The 16,126-nt window shown below is 37.8% G+C and overlaps 1 long non-coding RNA gene across 1 annotated transcript; it reads right to left on the bottom strand.

The window, feature by feature from the left end:
• Positions 1 to 3,524: 3,524 nt before the first annotated feature.
• LOC137097001 (uncharacterized) lies at positions 3,525 to 7,957 on the bottom strand. The gene is made up of 2 exons (XR_010909888.1): positions 7,496 to 7,957; positions 3,525 to 4,223 (listed from the first exon to the last, which is right to left on the bottom strand). It is a non-coding gene; the product is annotated as an uncharacterized lncRNA (long non-coding RNA).
• Positions 7,958 to 16,126: the final 8,169 nt, after the last annotated feature.

The following is a 16,126-nucleotide window of genomic DNA, read 5'->3' as shown; positions in this document are numbered from 1 at the left end:
GTCCGCAAGTTCAGTAGCTCAGCAGTTTAACCCGCTGAGCTGCCAGGGGCCTCCATAACCATGAACCACACCAATAATTTCTTAAGACATCACTGATGAGCTAATAGCAAGTTTCTCATTTTTTTCAACACAGTGCTTCCTTCCACTGTCTTAAAATTTCCTGCTTGATGTTACCAAAATCTTTCAGCTCAGTTTTTGAAAGTACATTCATTTGAAAGTACATTCATGGCTGTGTGGAATACTTTAACCATGTATTGGCCTGTCAGCAGTTAAAAAGAAATATCACTTAAATCAAATGCAACTGGCAAGTTATGGAAAATGCTCACTTGCTCATATAAACCTGTAAACCACAGTATGAAAGTACCCCAAGCTTTTCCTGTATTTGAGGAGGTTTGCCTGCGGAAATAATAAAATGTTAATAGTTGGTTTCTTCATCTATTTCTCATGTTCTTTCTCTAAAAAGATGAATTCCACACCAATACAGAAACCATTTTATCCATGTTTACTGCTGATCAGGAGTTCAGAAGGAACTATTTGTTATAAAGATAAAGCCCCAATTAGTGGGCAATATAAGAAAGCTAGGTAGATAACTGAGAGGTGTGTGTAAACACAATATGTGAAGCAATGAGAGAATTCTTTTGACAACTTCCATAGTATCCCCTGTCTTTAAGACCAATGTTAATACTTCTAGGCTAACCACTGAATCTGACTAAGTGTTGCCAGACTAGATAAAATTTTGTGTGAGAGGTATACCTAATTGCATGAAAAACACTAAATAGCACCACATGGATACCTGAAAGCCTCATCACACTAGATAAAAAATCCACTTAAAGTCCAGATTCTGTCTCCTGCAGAATTCTGGGGTTTGTAGTTTAGAGGGGAGCCTTTAACAGCCTCACTAAATTACAAACCCCAGAATTCTCCAGGAGGCAGAAACCGCATTTTAAGTGGATTTTTTCTCTACTGTTATGAAGTAGTAAGAATGATTTATGACTATGCAAGGGAAATGTGTTCTGATTTCAGTTTCATTGGTAAACATATCCTTCTCTGCAGTGGTGATATAACTTTACTCAATGCAAGCATGTGCATACAGGACTCTACAAAATGATACCTTTTCAAGTGGTCATTCTAGGCTACTTGTGGTTGAATAGCAAACACCTGTTGAGGGGTCGGAGCCAGATCCATGCAGGTGGGCTTTAGTTTGAGTCCAAAAATTAAATTCATATTACTTTGCAAGTAATTACCTTTCTGATTTGGGATTCATTATCTTTTCAGCCTTTAAAATGTCCATATTTCTAACTACTATTCAGTATGTCCTTAAATAATTTTACAGGCAGATGCACCTGCTTTGTGAATTGTTGTCCTTTGTTTTTATATTTTACATTTGAATTATGCAGGCAATGCAGAAAATGAATGCTCAAAGGGTGCTTTCATGAAATAGTTAAATGTCATGATCATTCCAAGCCAAACAAATAGATGGAATTGCACCTTTAAAAATTCAACTCCTCTCTTTTCAGCTACACAAACTGAATTACAATTAAGTGTTTCTGTTCTTATGTGCCTCCAAGTTCATTTAACACAAAGTTTCTCAAAACTGTGCTCCTCTAGATATTTTGGACTTCAGTTCCCACAATTCCTAACAGCTGGTAAACTGGCTGGGATTTCTGGAAGCTGAAGTACAAAACATCTGGAGGAGAACAGTTGTCATGCTTGTCATAGGATTTTCTTTGCTACATTCCTGGGTATGATTAAATAAATGGCTGTTCATACATTTATGTTTCTCAGTTTCTTCTTTCATGAACCTCCAGATGGTCTACATAGAGTTTCCAGGTAGGTTACTCCCTTAAACTTAAGATCAGACCCAGATCACATTAGCTTTAGAAAAGATGTCCTATCCTATGTCTTTGGGCAAACATATTAACTGTCTGATTTCCAGTCAGTGCCCCTTCAATGAATCACTTAAAGCTGCCCAGGTTTACTTTTGGTTGCTGCTACAAAACCACAATTAAAGATTTGGAAGTCCCCTGCAAGTCAGTTCTCTCAATGATTTTGTGGCACGGAAGGCTCTTCGCATTAAACTCTGGATAGGAAAATGGTCAGTTAGAAATTCTATTGGTTCTTTATTGACAACCTCAAATTAGGGATGCAAATCTTTATTTGTCTCATTATTGTGCACAATAACAAGAAACCTCAACAATTTCCTGCTCATCTTCAAGATTATAAATGTTTATTTATATATTCCCAGGAAGAAACTCTTATTGGAAGCCAAGATGACTAAAATGTGTCTGTTTCATTTTGGACATGTCATGAGATGACATGACTCATTGGAAAAGATGATCACATTCACTAAAGTAGATAGCAGTAGGCAAAGGGAATACCACCCTATAGCTGGATTGAATGTTCAAGAGCTGAGTCAGGCAGTTGAAAACTGTGGTTCTTAGAGGTCACTTCTTCATTGAGTTGAGATTAAGGGTACATCTACACTGTAGAAATAATGCAGTTTGACTCCACTTTAACTGTCAGGGTTCAATGTCAGAGAAGTCATGTTACAAGGTCTTGAGGTTTTTCTGCCAAAGTTCAACTCCCAGGATTATATAGCCTTGAGCCATGACAATTTGGCACCAATTACAGTGGTGCCAAATGGTATGAATTCTACAGTGTAGATGCAACCCGTGCCAATGTCAACTTGATGGCAAACAGCAACCACAATGGAAGAATATTTCCATTTCTGAAAATATTTTTAAGCAAACTGCAAATGATTTTGGTATGACTGTACAATTGTTGTGGCCCTGTTTTATAGAATTTTAACAAATATATGTATAGTATTGTTTTTATCTTTTGCATGTAGTAAACCTGTCTCAAAAGGACCTAACTGCCCCAAAGACACTAGGTTCCATTGTTGAAACGAGATAATGACCAGGCGGGAGGCAGGGTGTAGAAGTGAATGATGATGACCTTTTATTGTTGTCTAAGCACAGCCTATATAGGTTTTGGTGCTCTTCAGCAAAGTCTGCATAGCAACAGTGGGGGATTACATAACTGTCAAGCGATTGGTTGGACTCTTAAGGGTGAGGTAATCTACAGGTGAGGTCAGCTACAGGCGATGTCATCCTTCCTGTCTTCAAGGGTAATGTCCATACATGGTCAGTGGGGTAGGAACAGTGTATGTATCTGGGGAGTATGGCCTGTCTTTAGTCCTATGTCATGATGTCCTGTATACTTGGCCAAAATGGTGTGAAGCATTAGTGTCAGGGGTCTGGAATTTGTCAATGGGCGTCCAGACTAAAATGGTGTGCCAAAAATAGTCCAGAGGCGCATTGTCACTTTAATGGGACATAATAATGTCATCACTCCTTCACATCACTCCTTCATCTCCCCCTTTTTTGTTTTTTTAACAATTTGTACGTATAAAGGACATCATGTTTAGGAGGGGCTTGTAAGGGCCGTGGCTGGTAAAGCTGTCACAGGGATGGGATGTATTGAATGTAGCAGCATATGATCAAACAGCCAGTCAATAGTAAAGCAATTTGAACTGTTTTTTGTAGTCGACAGGAAGTCAGGTCATGTATTAGGATATCACTTTGAGGTGGAGGGGAAAGGTCAGCAGAGCGTGAGGCTAGCAAGAAGCTTATAATAATGGGCAAATGTAGCAGTAGCAGATTATTATATAACCATCAATAGTTGTGTAGAGTAAACAAATTGGATAATAAAAGTTTTACCAAGCAGGTACAGTGTTTTGTTTAAAATGTTAAGCTAAGTCATTAAAAAACAACATGCATAAGTATTTTGTTGAAGTTATTTGTGAGATTTGAAACAACACATAGAATAGACTGGAAGGTGAATGGGATTTTGAAGGCCTTGGTGTCACGTCATCTTTTTAGAGGCAAATGTAGCGAACAGGAACCCAAAGCGCTTGATTTAAGAAGTTAATGACAGAGAATGTGTGTTTAAACAATGTTGTCAAAAAGCAAGTTGTGTTTGTTAAAGTTCATAGGTTTATGACAGTTGAAGCAGGAACTCTTGGTTCTTGGCAGGGGGTTGGACTGGATGGCCCACGAGGTCTCCTTTAACTCCTTGACTCTATGACTTTAACTCAAATCGACCCGTCACAGCAGTATCTTTGACTTTAGGCGATGAGGGGAGCTGGGTCTTTTCACTCCGGATCTGGCAACCTGTATCAAAGGGAGTAGAAGGGGGTAGGGAGAGGGAAATGCTTCTGGATCCTGGTAACGAAAGAAGAATCAGATAAAATTAAATTCAAATGATTAATGGTAAATAACACGTATAGGAAGGCCATTGGGAAAGCCTTTGGAAAGCGAAAGGAGAAGAGCAGCGAAGAGGCTAGGGGGTGACTCCCCCTTCTCTTTGTGTGTGAGAAGAAGCAGATGGTTTTATAGAGGTATGATTTGAACGCTCAGCAATTTTGTTTTGTGTGGCCATCGTATGGAATGTTAAAGATGTGTAGGAAGAGCAGAACGTTGTAAGCGTAGCGTTGTAATAAGAGGGTTTGATGGTAGTTTTTATTGTAGGAGGGACCCTCATGAATGTAAAGGTATAAAGAAAGTGGTTGAGAATATGTTGGTGTGTCTTGTTTTGTGAGGGGTTAATTAAATGTAACTAGAGAATGTGTCTTTGACCAAGGCAGAAAATGTTGTATTAAAATCTTTAGGGAATGTATTTTGAGCAATGTTATGGGTAAGTGGTTTTAATCTGTTGAAATATATGTGGATGAGTGAGGCAATGATCAACAGTAAAGCTGTTGAAAAACTTTAGTGAGTGTGTAATGAGAAATGGATAATAGGTTTTGTAGTTTGAAGATGAAAAGGCATGACTTTTATAGGGCTGTGTTTTGTTGTAGAGGAAGGATTGTGGTAGCTATTAATCAATCAATTAATGATTTATTATGGTCTTTGACCAGCATAGTATAGAGTGGGCATCGGTGTGTAAGGAAGGGAATTGTAGTTTTTAAGTATTAGGCATGAAAGCAGAATGAAAGCATATTTAAAAACATCTTATAATATTGTATAAAAGAGACAAATTAAAAGCATAAAACAGATTAATCAAGCATAAATCAAAAGGTAAACAATCATGAATCAAAAAAATTATTTTAACACAGACAGAAAGGGAGGAGGGAGGCAACGTTGGTGTGTGTGTGTGTATGATCAGATTTTAGAGTCTGGCCGTGTCTTGCACGGCTTGTGGAATGTATGGCCCTCCTTTTTGAGCAGCGTGTGTTGGCTTTGGTCTCTCAGAGAGAGAGAGAGGGAGAGATTTTTTGTTTTATGGATTTTAGTGTCTTGTAAGGTAGATATCAATGTGTGAATAAAGCAATGAATGTCTGGTTTTGAGTATCGTTTTGTTAATTTTTAAATGTGGGTAACGAATAGGGGTGTGTGTCTGTCTGTAAGAAGTGAGTGTTGATTTTAGCATGTTGTGTTTGATATGGAGGGGGGGAAAGTGTGGTCTTTTTAGGAAAGGAAGAGGAACATCAAACAAAGCTATGATTTGTAGACTTAATAAACTCAATTTTAAACTGAATGTCTAAAGTGTAATATGACTAATAATATAGCAAGATATGTTATCATGTAAGCATGTTTTATTAACCAATGTTTTGTAAGAAGCGTGTTTTTGTGAAGCTGATTTATCTGTAAGTATCAGATGAAAGGCATGGAAACCAAGCATGTAATCGTTTAGGTGTGATTAAAATTTAGGAAGAAGTGTGAGTTGAATGTAGTGTAATTTGAGTCTTATATATAATTGACCCTTTAAAATGAAAGGGACTTGAAGTTTTGTGTGTCAAGTTTGGTTTAATTTTATTGTTGGTGGAGTTTAGAATGTGTTTTAGTTGTGAACTATAGATTTTAAGAAGCACAACTCTTGATTATGAAATCAACACCAACTTTATCAGTATTTAAATTGTTGTATATGGGTATGTGTATCAAATTTGATTAAGCAAATGAAAATCAATCTCAGAAAATCATATTAGACATGTATATCATAATTTATGACAGTAGAAAACTTATAATTATGAAACAATAACAATGAGTAAAATTATAGCTATGAAATAGCAATAATAAATGAAAATAATCTCAAACAATCTCTCAGTTGAGGGTTAGTATAACATAAAGAACTATCTTAAAGAGTTGTAGTGGCTCCCATTATATCTTATAACTAATCAATATTGTTTAGCATTAAAGGAGATGAAATTTGACAATTTTTAGAGGACTGTGTATTGTCTATCTTTATCAAAGATAAAACTTAGAAAGCTTTTTTATCAAAACACTCTTTAAAAAGAATGAGGATTCTCTATTGATCCTTAACTGTATATTGTGTATGTATTAATTCTGGAACTTTTGATTGAACAGAAGTTCATTTTGAAAACCATTTTGTAAGAAATTTAATGACAGTATACACGGGAGCTTTATGTTTTGCTGAATGGAAATGCTTTAATGTTGTCTTTTGGAGAGAGGGGTTGTTAAAAAATCACACCGACACAGCCGTATCTTAGCTAGTGCCGATTGAAACTATGGGAATGGGATAGGGGTCGTTAAACTGTCTTATCAATGATGTATTAAGAAAAGTAAGGAATTTGCGACCTGACGGTCTGCCCAGATGTGGTATAGGGACTGTTTATTTATGTAACTCCCCCTGCAAAAGCATGTGTCTTTTCAGACTCAAAATCTGGGAGGTGAATTATGATATTGATGATTGTTTGGTGATCAATGTCAGACTGTTTAAATGTTTGGATTTCGGGAGCCCACTGAATGTATGGAAAAGCAGGATCAAATGTCATTGTTGGGAGCTCCGGTTGGCCAGCTGTCTTAGTGAATGTGTCGGAGCCATAAATTAGATCTGGAATCATGGCTGTTGTGTTTTGAATGTGCTCAGTCGAGGATATAGCTTCCCCGAATCTTGTCATGTCAGGAAGGGTTGCGGTTATGTTTTCTCGGCCCCCAGCATTCTGAATGGTCTGAGGAATCATGTCTCTCAGTGGCTGGGGCTGTAACAACTTCTCAAGACTTGGCTGTTTATTTTCAAGAGAAGTAGAGGGGAGATTTGGATCGACGGGGAATGATTCAAAAGCAAAGACACATGAAGGCAGGATAGGGAGGGCTAGCTGTGAATGTCCCATCTCGAGCGGGGTAAAAAGAGGATTTATGATCTGAGTTGGGAGAGGTTGATTCGCAACCGGAGCCACGGGTGGGCAATTATCTGTCACTCCCAGGAGAGTGATTGTTTCACAACATTGCTTCCACATCAATAATTGTTGAATTGTCCCCTGGGGTTTTTCATGAAAGGTTTGACCTATTCTGACCCAATCCGATGGGATCAATGAACCTTGTTCTGGATACCATAAACAATGATACCTGATTTCTCCAAGTAAATCTTCTACCTGGCCCTGATTTACTTCAAAATACCCTGCCTGTCTTAACAACCTGTACAGTTCTTGTGCATGCCTCAGCTGCGGAACTGACATACTTAATCCCATACTTACGATTTGTGGGAGTGAGAAAACTCACTGAAGGTGCGCACCTTGTAGCTATTCCAGCGGTAAGCATGGGATGGAAGGCCTGGATCTTATCACGTCGTCGGTCACCAGATGTTGAAACGAGATAATGACCAGGCGGGAGGCAGGGTGTAGAAGTGAATGATGATGACCTTTTATTGTTGTCTAAGCACAGCCTATATAGGTTTTGGTGCTCTTCAGCAAAGTCTGCATAGCAACAGTGGGGGATTACATAACTGCCAAGCGATTGGTTGGACTCTTAAGGGTGAGGTAATCTACAGGTGAGGTCAGCTACAGGCGATGTCATCCTTCCTGTCTTCAAGGGTAATGTCCATACATGGTCAGTGGGGTAGGAACAGTGTATGTATCTGGGGAGTATGGCCTGTCTTTAGTCCTATGTCATGATGTCCTGTATACTTGGCCAAAATGGTGTGAAGCATTAGTGTCAGGGGTCTGGAATTTGTCAATGGGTGTCCAGACTAAAATGGTGTGCCAAAAATAGTCCAGAGGCGCATTGTCACTTTAATGGGACATAATAATGTCATCACTCCTTCACATCACTCCTTCATTCCATCTCAACTTGGAAACTAAAAAGAGCTCTGGCTAGTGCTTGGATGGGAGACCATTGGTGAATACCAGGTGCTGTAGGCTATATTTCAGACAGACAACTTGAAGGCACATATGATTTGACTTATATTTCCATATGCACCATTATCTCTTTCTTTCTCTGTTTTCCTTTATAAAGAGAAAGGGGGTCAATTTTGTGTAAAGGCAATCCGACTTTTGCAAAAGAAGTTGTTTTTTTATTGAGAACAAGACATTTTATGGATATCATTCATATCCCAATATCAAACACAAGTTTATGTGAGAAGCAGAGTTTAAAGAAACCCATGAAGCCAAATTGCTGCCACATGCAGGTTTTTAAAAGTCATAGTTCTGCATTTATTTTCTTTTACTGCAAACACTATTGATTTTGGTCTGTAGGTGGCAGAGACTTGCTTCAGTAATAGCTGTTTGAGATTCAGTGAGAGGCAATAGCAACTTTTAGTTACCATTTTGATATACTTGCACTCAGTGCAGTGATTCCAAAAGCTGGGTAAACAGGATATTGTTGGACGACAGCTCTCAGAATCCCTGACATGCTGGTAGGAGCTTCTGGAAATGGAAGTCCAAATGTATTTGAGAACCACTGACTAGCTATCTAGACATTAACACAGACTCCAAGATTTCTATGACATCAAACTGACAGAATGCTATCCAAGGAAGCAGAAATATTCTGGTTTACATAATTTCCTTCAAAACTTTCTCCTTAATTTTGAGGTAACCAAAAGTTAGAATCAACTGTAATTGGGTTTTTTTCTCCCCAAATTTTGATTGATCACAAAAAGCATTTCCCACTGATTCAGTTTTGCTAAACTTTCATCTTGTAATGTATTGCTTGAAAACTAGATTTCTGTGGAGTCTATCCTTTGTTTGTAAAACTTTTATTATAAGTAGAGTAGCATATTTTCCTGCCCAAGGCCACTTCTCAAGCCAAGGAGTATGTTACATAAAGCCAGCAAAGTTACTTAGACACTTGAAGTAGCACATTTTAGAAGTGTCTGTCCCCTTAGGCCCCTTCTACACTGCCATATAATCCAGATTATTAAATTAGATAATCCACATTATCTGCTTTGAACTGAATTATATGAGTATTCACTATCATATAATCCAGTTCAAAGCAGACAATCTATATTTTATACGGCAGTGTAGAAGGGGCTTAATTTGGGTCTTAAAATGCAATAATAACAGAGTAGTGCTGATGCAATGGGTTAAACCCTTGTGCTGGCTGAACTGCTGACCTGAACTTCAAATCCTTGAGACAGGGTGAGCTCCCTGTCAGCTCCAGCTTTCCATGTGGGGACATGAGAGAAGCCTCCCATAGAATGGTAACACATCCAGACATCCCCTGGGCAACATCCTTGCAGGTGGCCAATTCTCTCAAATCAGAGGCAACTTGCCTCTCAAGTTGCGCCTGACACAATAATAATAATAATAATAATAATAATAATAATCAGTTTCATATCCTCAGCTGTTGCAAGAAAATTGCACAGATGGACTACAAACAAAGGCATAATTCTGTGGCACAAATGATTCACTGGAACTTATGTCACAAGTATCACCTGCCAGTAGTAAAGAACTGGTGGAATCATAAACCTGCAAAGGTAGTGGAAAATGAACACGCAAAAATATTGTGGGACTTTTGAATCCAGACTGACAAAGTTTTGGAACACAATACACCAGACATCACGATTGTGGAAAAGAAAAATGTTTGGATTATTGATGTCGCCATACCGGGTAACAGTCGCATTGAGGAAAAACAACAGGAAAATCTCAGCCATTAACATGACCTCAAAATCGAACTGCAAAGGCTCTGGCATAAAACAGTACAGGTCACCGGCACACTGGGTGCCGTGCAAAAAGATCTCAGCTGGCATTTGGAAACAATAAACATTGACAAAATCACGATCTGCCAACTGAAAAGGCCACCTTACTTGGATCTGTGCGCATCATTCGAAGAAGAAATAATGGCCTATATAAATAAATTTAAGTTTCAGAAAGTGGATGAGGAAACAAGGGATCAATTGAATAAAGAGATATCAGAGGAGGAAATTGAGAAGGCAATTCAAAAGATGGACCCAGACAAAGCTCCGGGTCCAGATGGATATACAGCTGGATTTTATAGAACATTTAAACAAGAATTGATACCTTTATTAAAAAAGGTATTAAATGAAGTGATGACTGAACAGAAAATTCCAGAAACTTGGACGAAGGCAGAAATAGTACTGATTCATAAAGAAGGAACCTGTGAGACAGAGATTAAAAATTACAGACCAATTTCTTTATTAAATACGGATTATAAGATTTTGGCAAACATATTGGCAGAGAGAGTAAAACATTTCTTAAGAAACTGGATTGAAGAAGACCAAACAGGATTTCTACCAAATAGATTTATGAAGGATAACATAAGGCTAGTATTGGATCTAATAGAATATTATGAACAGAATCATCAAAAAGAATTTGCCATACTAGCCTCGGACGCAGAGAAGGCTTTTGATAACCTAAACTGGGATTTCTTTAAGATATTAATACAAGAACTGGACATGGGAGATAAATTTACTAACGCAATAAAAGCGATATATGATTTACAAAAGGCTAAACTAAGAATAAATGGTCAAACGACGGAAGAGTTTGATATTCTGAAGGGAACTAGACAGGGATGTCCCCTGTCCCCACTTATATTTATAATGGCATTAGAACCATTAATGAAGGCAATAAGAGAAGACCAAATGATACAGGGATCCAAAGTTGGTAAATATGAATACAAAATAAGAGCCTTTGCGGACGATGTACTTGGGATAATGGAAGAACCAAGTAAAAATATATTAAGATGGATGCAGAAGATAAAAGAGTTTGGGTCAGTTGCAGGATTTAAAATCAATATGTCAAAAACAAAGTTATTAACGAAAAATGTAGAAAAGAGAAAACAAGATATGATTAAAGAGCAAACAGGTCTGGAAATAGTCAAGAAATTTAAATATTTAGGAGTATGGATCACGACAAAAAATGGACAATTACTAAAGAATAACTATGAAGAAGTCTGGAAAAAAATACAAAAGGACTTACAAAAGTGGATACATCTGAAGTTGTCACTTTTAGGCCGTATATCTTTGATTAAGATGAATGTATTACCAAAATTGATGTTCCTTTTTCAAAACCTCCCGATAATTAGAAGCCAAACACTTTTTATAAAATGGAAAAAAGAAATATTGAAATTTATATGGGCCGGAGGAAGACCAAGAATAAAGTATGATAATTTGATTGATAAGAAGAATAGAGGGGGTCTGGGCCTCCCAGATTTTAAAGCATACCATGACGCATGTGCGTTGATATGGATAAAGGATTGGATATTGTTGAACAAAGAAGACTTCTTAAATATAGAAGGAAATGACTTAAGAGTAGGATGGCATGCTTATTTATGGTACGAAAGGGAAAAGAAAGAAAAGAGTTTTGGTAACCACTTTGTGAAAGCATCCCTATTAAGAGTATGGCAAAAATATAAAAGACATCTTTATTCTAAAACACCTTTATGGGTCTCTCCTATGGAGGCAAATCAGCGAAGACTTTTAGGATGGAGAAAATGGCCAACCTACAAAGATTTGTTAAATAAAGATACAAACAATGTTAAGACTTATGAGGAATTAAAACAAAAATTTTCTAATATTACTTGGTTACATTATATGCAAATTAAAGAATATTACAATCAAGATACAAAAATTGGCTTTTCTTGGGAGGAAACAGCATGGGATAAAATTTTAAAATTAGAAAAGAAAGTGATATCGAATATTTATAACATATTACTTACCTGGCTGACTGAAAAAGAACAGGTTAAAAACTGTATGATAAAGTGGGCTCAAAATTTAAGAAGACCAATTCAAATGAGGGAGTGGGAACAGATGTGGAACAAAAAATTAAAATATACATACGCAATGGATTTAAAAGAAAATTGGATAAAAATGTTCCACAGATGGTACACCACACCGAAACAATTGGCTAAAATGTATAAAACAGTTTCTGATAAGTGTTGGAAATGCCTGGAACAGGTTGGCTCCTTCTACCATATGTGGTGGACTTGCAAAGAAGCAGTAAAGTTTTGGAGGGTAATTCATGAAGAGACACAAAAGATTTTAAAAAGAACATTTATAAGAAAACCGGAGTATTATTTGTTAGGTTTTACAGATTTAGATCTACAACTGACGGAACAAGAGGATAAACTTTTTACATATATGACGACTGCCGCTAGAATTGGTTTTGCTAGAGAATGGAAGAAAGACTCAGCACCACCCGTACAGGAATGGGTGGAAAAAATCAGAGAAATAAAGGACATGGACGAATTGACTTTTTTGTTGAAGAAAAATACAGGTATGATACCAAGAAGAACGAATTGGGATAATCTCCATGAATATCTGGACAATTTGGGAAAATAAGAAACAAGAGAGACAATTTCTTTTTGAACTTATTTTATATTTTTGAATAATAAGAAGATATGATCCAAGAAGATGGAATGGAAGTCAGTTTTTTTTCTTTTTTTGTGTGTTTTTGGTGTAATTTTGTAGATTTTTTTTTTCCTTTTTAATTTTTTTAATTTTTTTTCTTTTCTTTTTTTTTTTAGGGGTTGTTTGGGATTTTAGTATATTTTTTTGTTTCTTCTTTTTTCTCCTTTTTTCTTTATTTCCTCACTTTCCTATACTTTATTGTTCTCACTCTTTCATTGTAATCTATATAAAAATTAATAAAATTCTAATTAAAAAAAATAAAATAAATCGAACTGCAAAGGCTCTGGCATAAAACAGTACAGGTCACCGGCACACTGGGTGCCGTGCAAAAAGATCTCAGCTGGCATTTGGAAACAATAAACATTGACAAAATCACGATCTGCCAACTGAAAAGGCCACCTTACTTGGATCTGTGCGCATCATTCGTAAATACATCACACAGTCCTAGACGCTTGGGAAGTGTTTGACTTGTGATTTTGTGATATGAAATCCAGTGTATAGATCTCGTTTGCTGTGACATACTATGTTTTTGTGTCAGTAAAATAATAAACAGTTTCATGACACACCAGGATGCATTCAAACTATAAAATTAATGCTGGGTACTGTTCCATTATCTGTGTAGTCTCCAAAAGGCGGCCTAAACAGAGAACAAGCCATTTTAGAGGGGAAGGTTAAGGAGTAAAACCATTTATCTCATTTTTCCTGTTATTCCCCCCACCCATTTTGCCATCGTGGAAAAAGCCATTATTTATGACATGGGGAGGGGGAATAACCAGTGAAAATGGGGGAAATAGTTTTCCTCCTTCAAATGCCCCCCCCCCCCCCAATGGACTATCCTTTTCTGTCTAAGCCCCCTTTTGGTGTCTGCCTGGATGCCTGGATAATGGAACAGTATCTAATGCAGTTTGATATCACTTTAACTTTTTTTTTGTCATGTCAGGAGTGACTTGAGAGACTGCAAGTCACTTCTGGTATGAGAGAATTGGCCATCTGCAAGGATGTTGCCCAGGGGACTCCCGGATGTTTTGATGTTTTATCATCCTTGTGGGAGGCTTCTCTCATGTCCTCGCATAAGGAGCTGGAGCTGATAGAGGGAGCTCATCCATGCTCTTCCCAGATTTGAACCTGCGACCTGTCGGTCTTCAGTCCTGAGTTTAACCCACTGTGCCAACGGGGGCTCTTATCACTTTAACTGCTATGGCTCAATCATGGGAACTTTACTTTGGTGATATACCTGCACTCTTTAGCAGAGCAAGGTACATTCCTTGTAAAACTACCACTCTCATGGTTCTCTACCATAGTTAAAGTAATGTCAAGCTGCATTCATGCTAAAGTACAGATGCACCCCACATCTGCTATATGAAATGGCTGCTTCACTCTGCCTTTCAGTAAGGCTAGCTCTGCAAATGAGACAAGATGCCTGTCACTTAGAACAGAAGGATAAAAAGTACAGGGTGGCAAGAAGCCCATGCAGTGACATTCAGTTTGCAGTGATCTCCAGCACTTTTAACATCAGCTGCTGGGAGGATAACAGGCAAGCTGCTATTTCACATGACCCCATCTCTTTTCAAGTTATCAGTGTAGACAGTACAGAATGACAAGGCTGCTTTGATTGTGTGTTCCTGCCTGGCAGGGAGCTGGACTGGATGGCCCTTGTGGTCTCTTCCAATTCTCTGAGTCTATGATTCTAAGCTTGAGCCCAAATCAGTTCATTACTGCTCGCTACCTCATCAGATCACAGCCTCTTTAAAATAAAATGGGTTGTTGAGTGAACCTGATGTGCTAACATCATTTAGATGGTTTCTCCACAATTCTGCACACTTTTTTTTATTTCTAGCAACACCTACTTTGTTATTGTTACATGCCTTCAAGTTGATCCCAATTTAATATGGCAAGATTTACTCAGAAGATAATTGCTCTCATTGTCCTTTTTGGTTCAAGTGGCTTGTGCCTGATCACAATTAAGGATTTGCATCCTGGTCTCCAAAGAGGCCACATCTACATTGCATTGTATGGTCAGTGTAGACTCATATAATACAATTTAACTGCATTAAACTCATAAGCCTACAGTACACAATACAGTTTTAAACTGCCCTATACAGCAGTGTAGATGGTGCTAGAGTGGAGTCATAGCAATGAACGTGGCATCCAACTGCTCTGAGTAATGTGTTGTTGAAGACTGTCATGGCCGAAATCATTGGGTTGCTGTATGGCCATGTTCCAAAAGCATTCTCCCCTGACATTTCACCCATATTTATCACAGGAATCCTTAGAGGCTGTGAGGTCTGTTTGAAACTAGGCAAGTAAGGTTTATATATCTGTGGAATGTCCAGGGTGGGAGAAAGGTGCTTGAGGCCAGTGTGAATGTTGAAATTGGCCACTTTGATTAGCAATGAATGGCCTTGCAGCTTAAAAGCCTGCCTAGTTGCTGCCTGGGGAATCCTTTGTTGAGAGGTGGTAGCTAGCCCTGCTTGTTTCTTGTCTGGAATTTATTCTTACTCTGAGTAAAATCAGCCCTCCACATTTGTGGGTTTAACTTTTGTTCACCAGTGTGCAACATTTCTGGAAAATTTGCTGGAGGACCTGGAGATTCCTAGAGAGATATTATTTTGTGTTTAAATAAACCTGACAGTGGTTTTTATTCCCATTTCCCCACTTTTTCAAGGTTCGCCTACTTTTAACCTGATCAAATGTGGAGGGCAGACTGTAGTGTAGACTCTCAAGACACTTCAGTCTTCAAGGAAGACATGAAATTGCCATTTGTTTTCCATATTTCTGCCTCCCTTAAAATGTATGTAGGGATTAAATGGGTGTTCAAATATCAAATGGAACATTATTTTCTAAATGCAAACAACAATTTGTTTTATGTTCCTTTGTTGCTCAAAGAAGCTACTACATTATCTCGCATTGATCATTAAAGGCAGTCTGCTGAATTAGGGAGTTCATGAGATAACACTGAATGTAAGGCTCACAAGAGGTGGGAACTTTGAGTTTAAAATTAATTGATTGATAATATTAAATGTTCGAAATTGGAACATTAATTAATTGCCAAAAACACTTATCACTGATTTTGTTGAATTGGTTAAGGTACTGCGCATTAACTTGTTATTGAAAATGTTAGTTTGGGTGATGGCTGTGGGATTTACTAGGAGTGGATCTACACTATAATATTAATGCAGTTTGACACCACTTTAATTGCCAAGGTCCAATGCTATGGAATCATGGGAGTATTCGTTGTACAAGGTCTTTAGCTTTTTCTACCAAAGTGTGGTGGTGCATCATCAGACTACAGCATCCACAGTCGCACTATAATAGTCAAAGTGGTATCAAACTGCACTAATTGTAGCTGGGTAGATTCAACCCCCCTCCCATGAAACTACTCTTAGTTTATAATACAGTTGTTGTTGGTGGATGCTAAGAGCATGAGAACTATTAAGCATGGAATAGCTGTTATATGGTATTTTGGTTGTCTTTAACAGCCCCCCTAACGCTAACTCTCACAAAACTACAAACCCCAGAATTC

This window comes from Anolis sagrei, chromosome 4, assembly GCF_037176765.1.
Source record: "Anolis sagrei isolate rAnoSag1 chromosome 4, rAnoSag1.mat, whole genome shotgun sequence".
Classification (NCBI taxonomy): domain Eukaryota; kingdom Metazoa; phylum Chordata; class Lepidosauria; order Squamata; family Dactyloidae; genus Anolis; species Anolis sagrei.
This window is presented reverse-complemented; position numbering and strand designations above follow the sequence as displayed.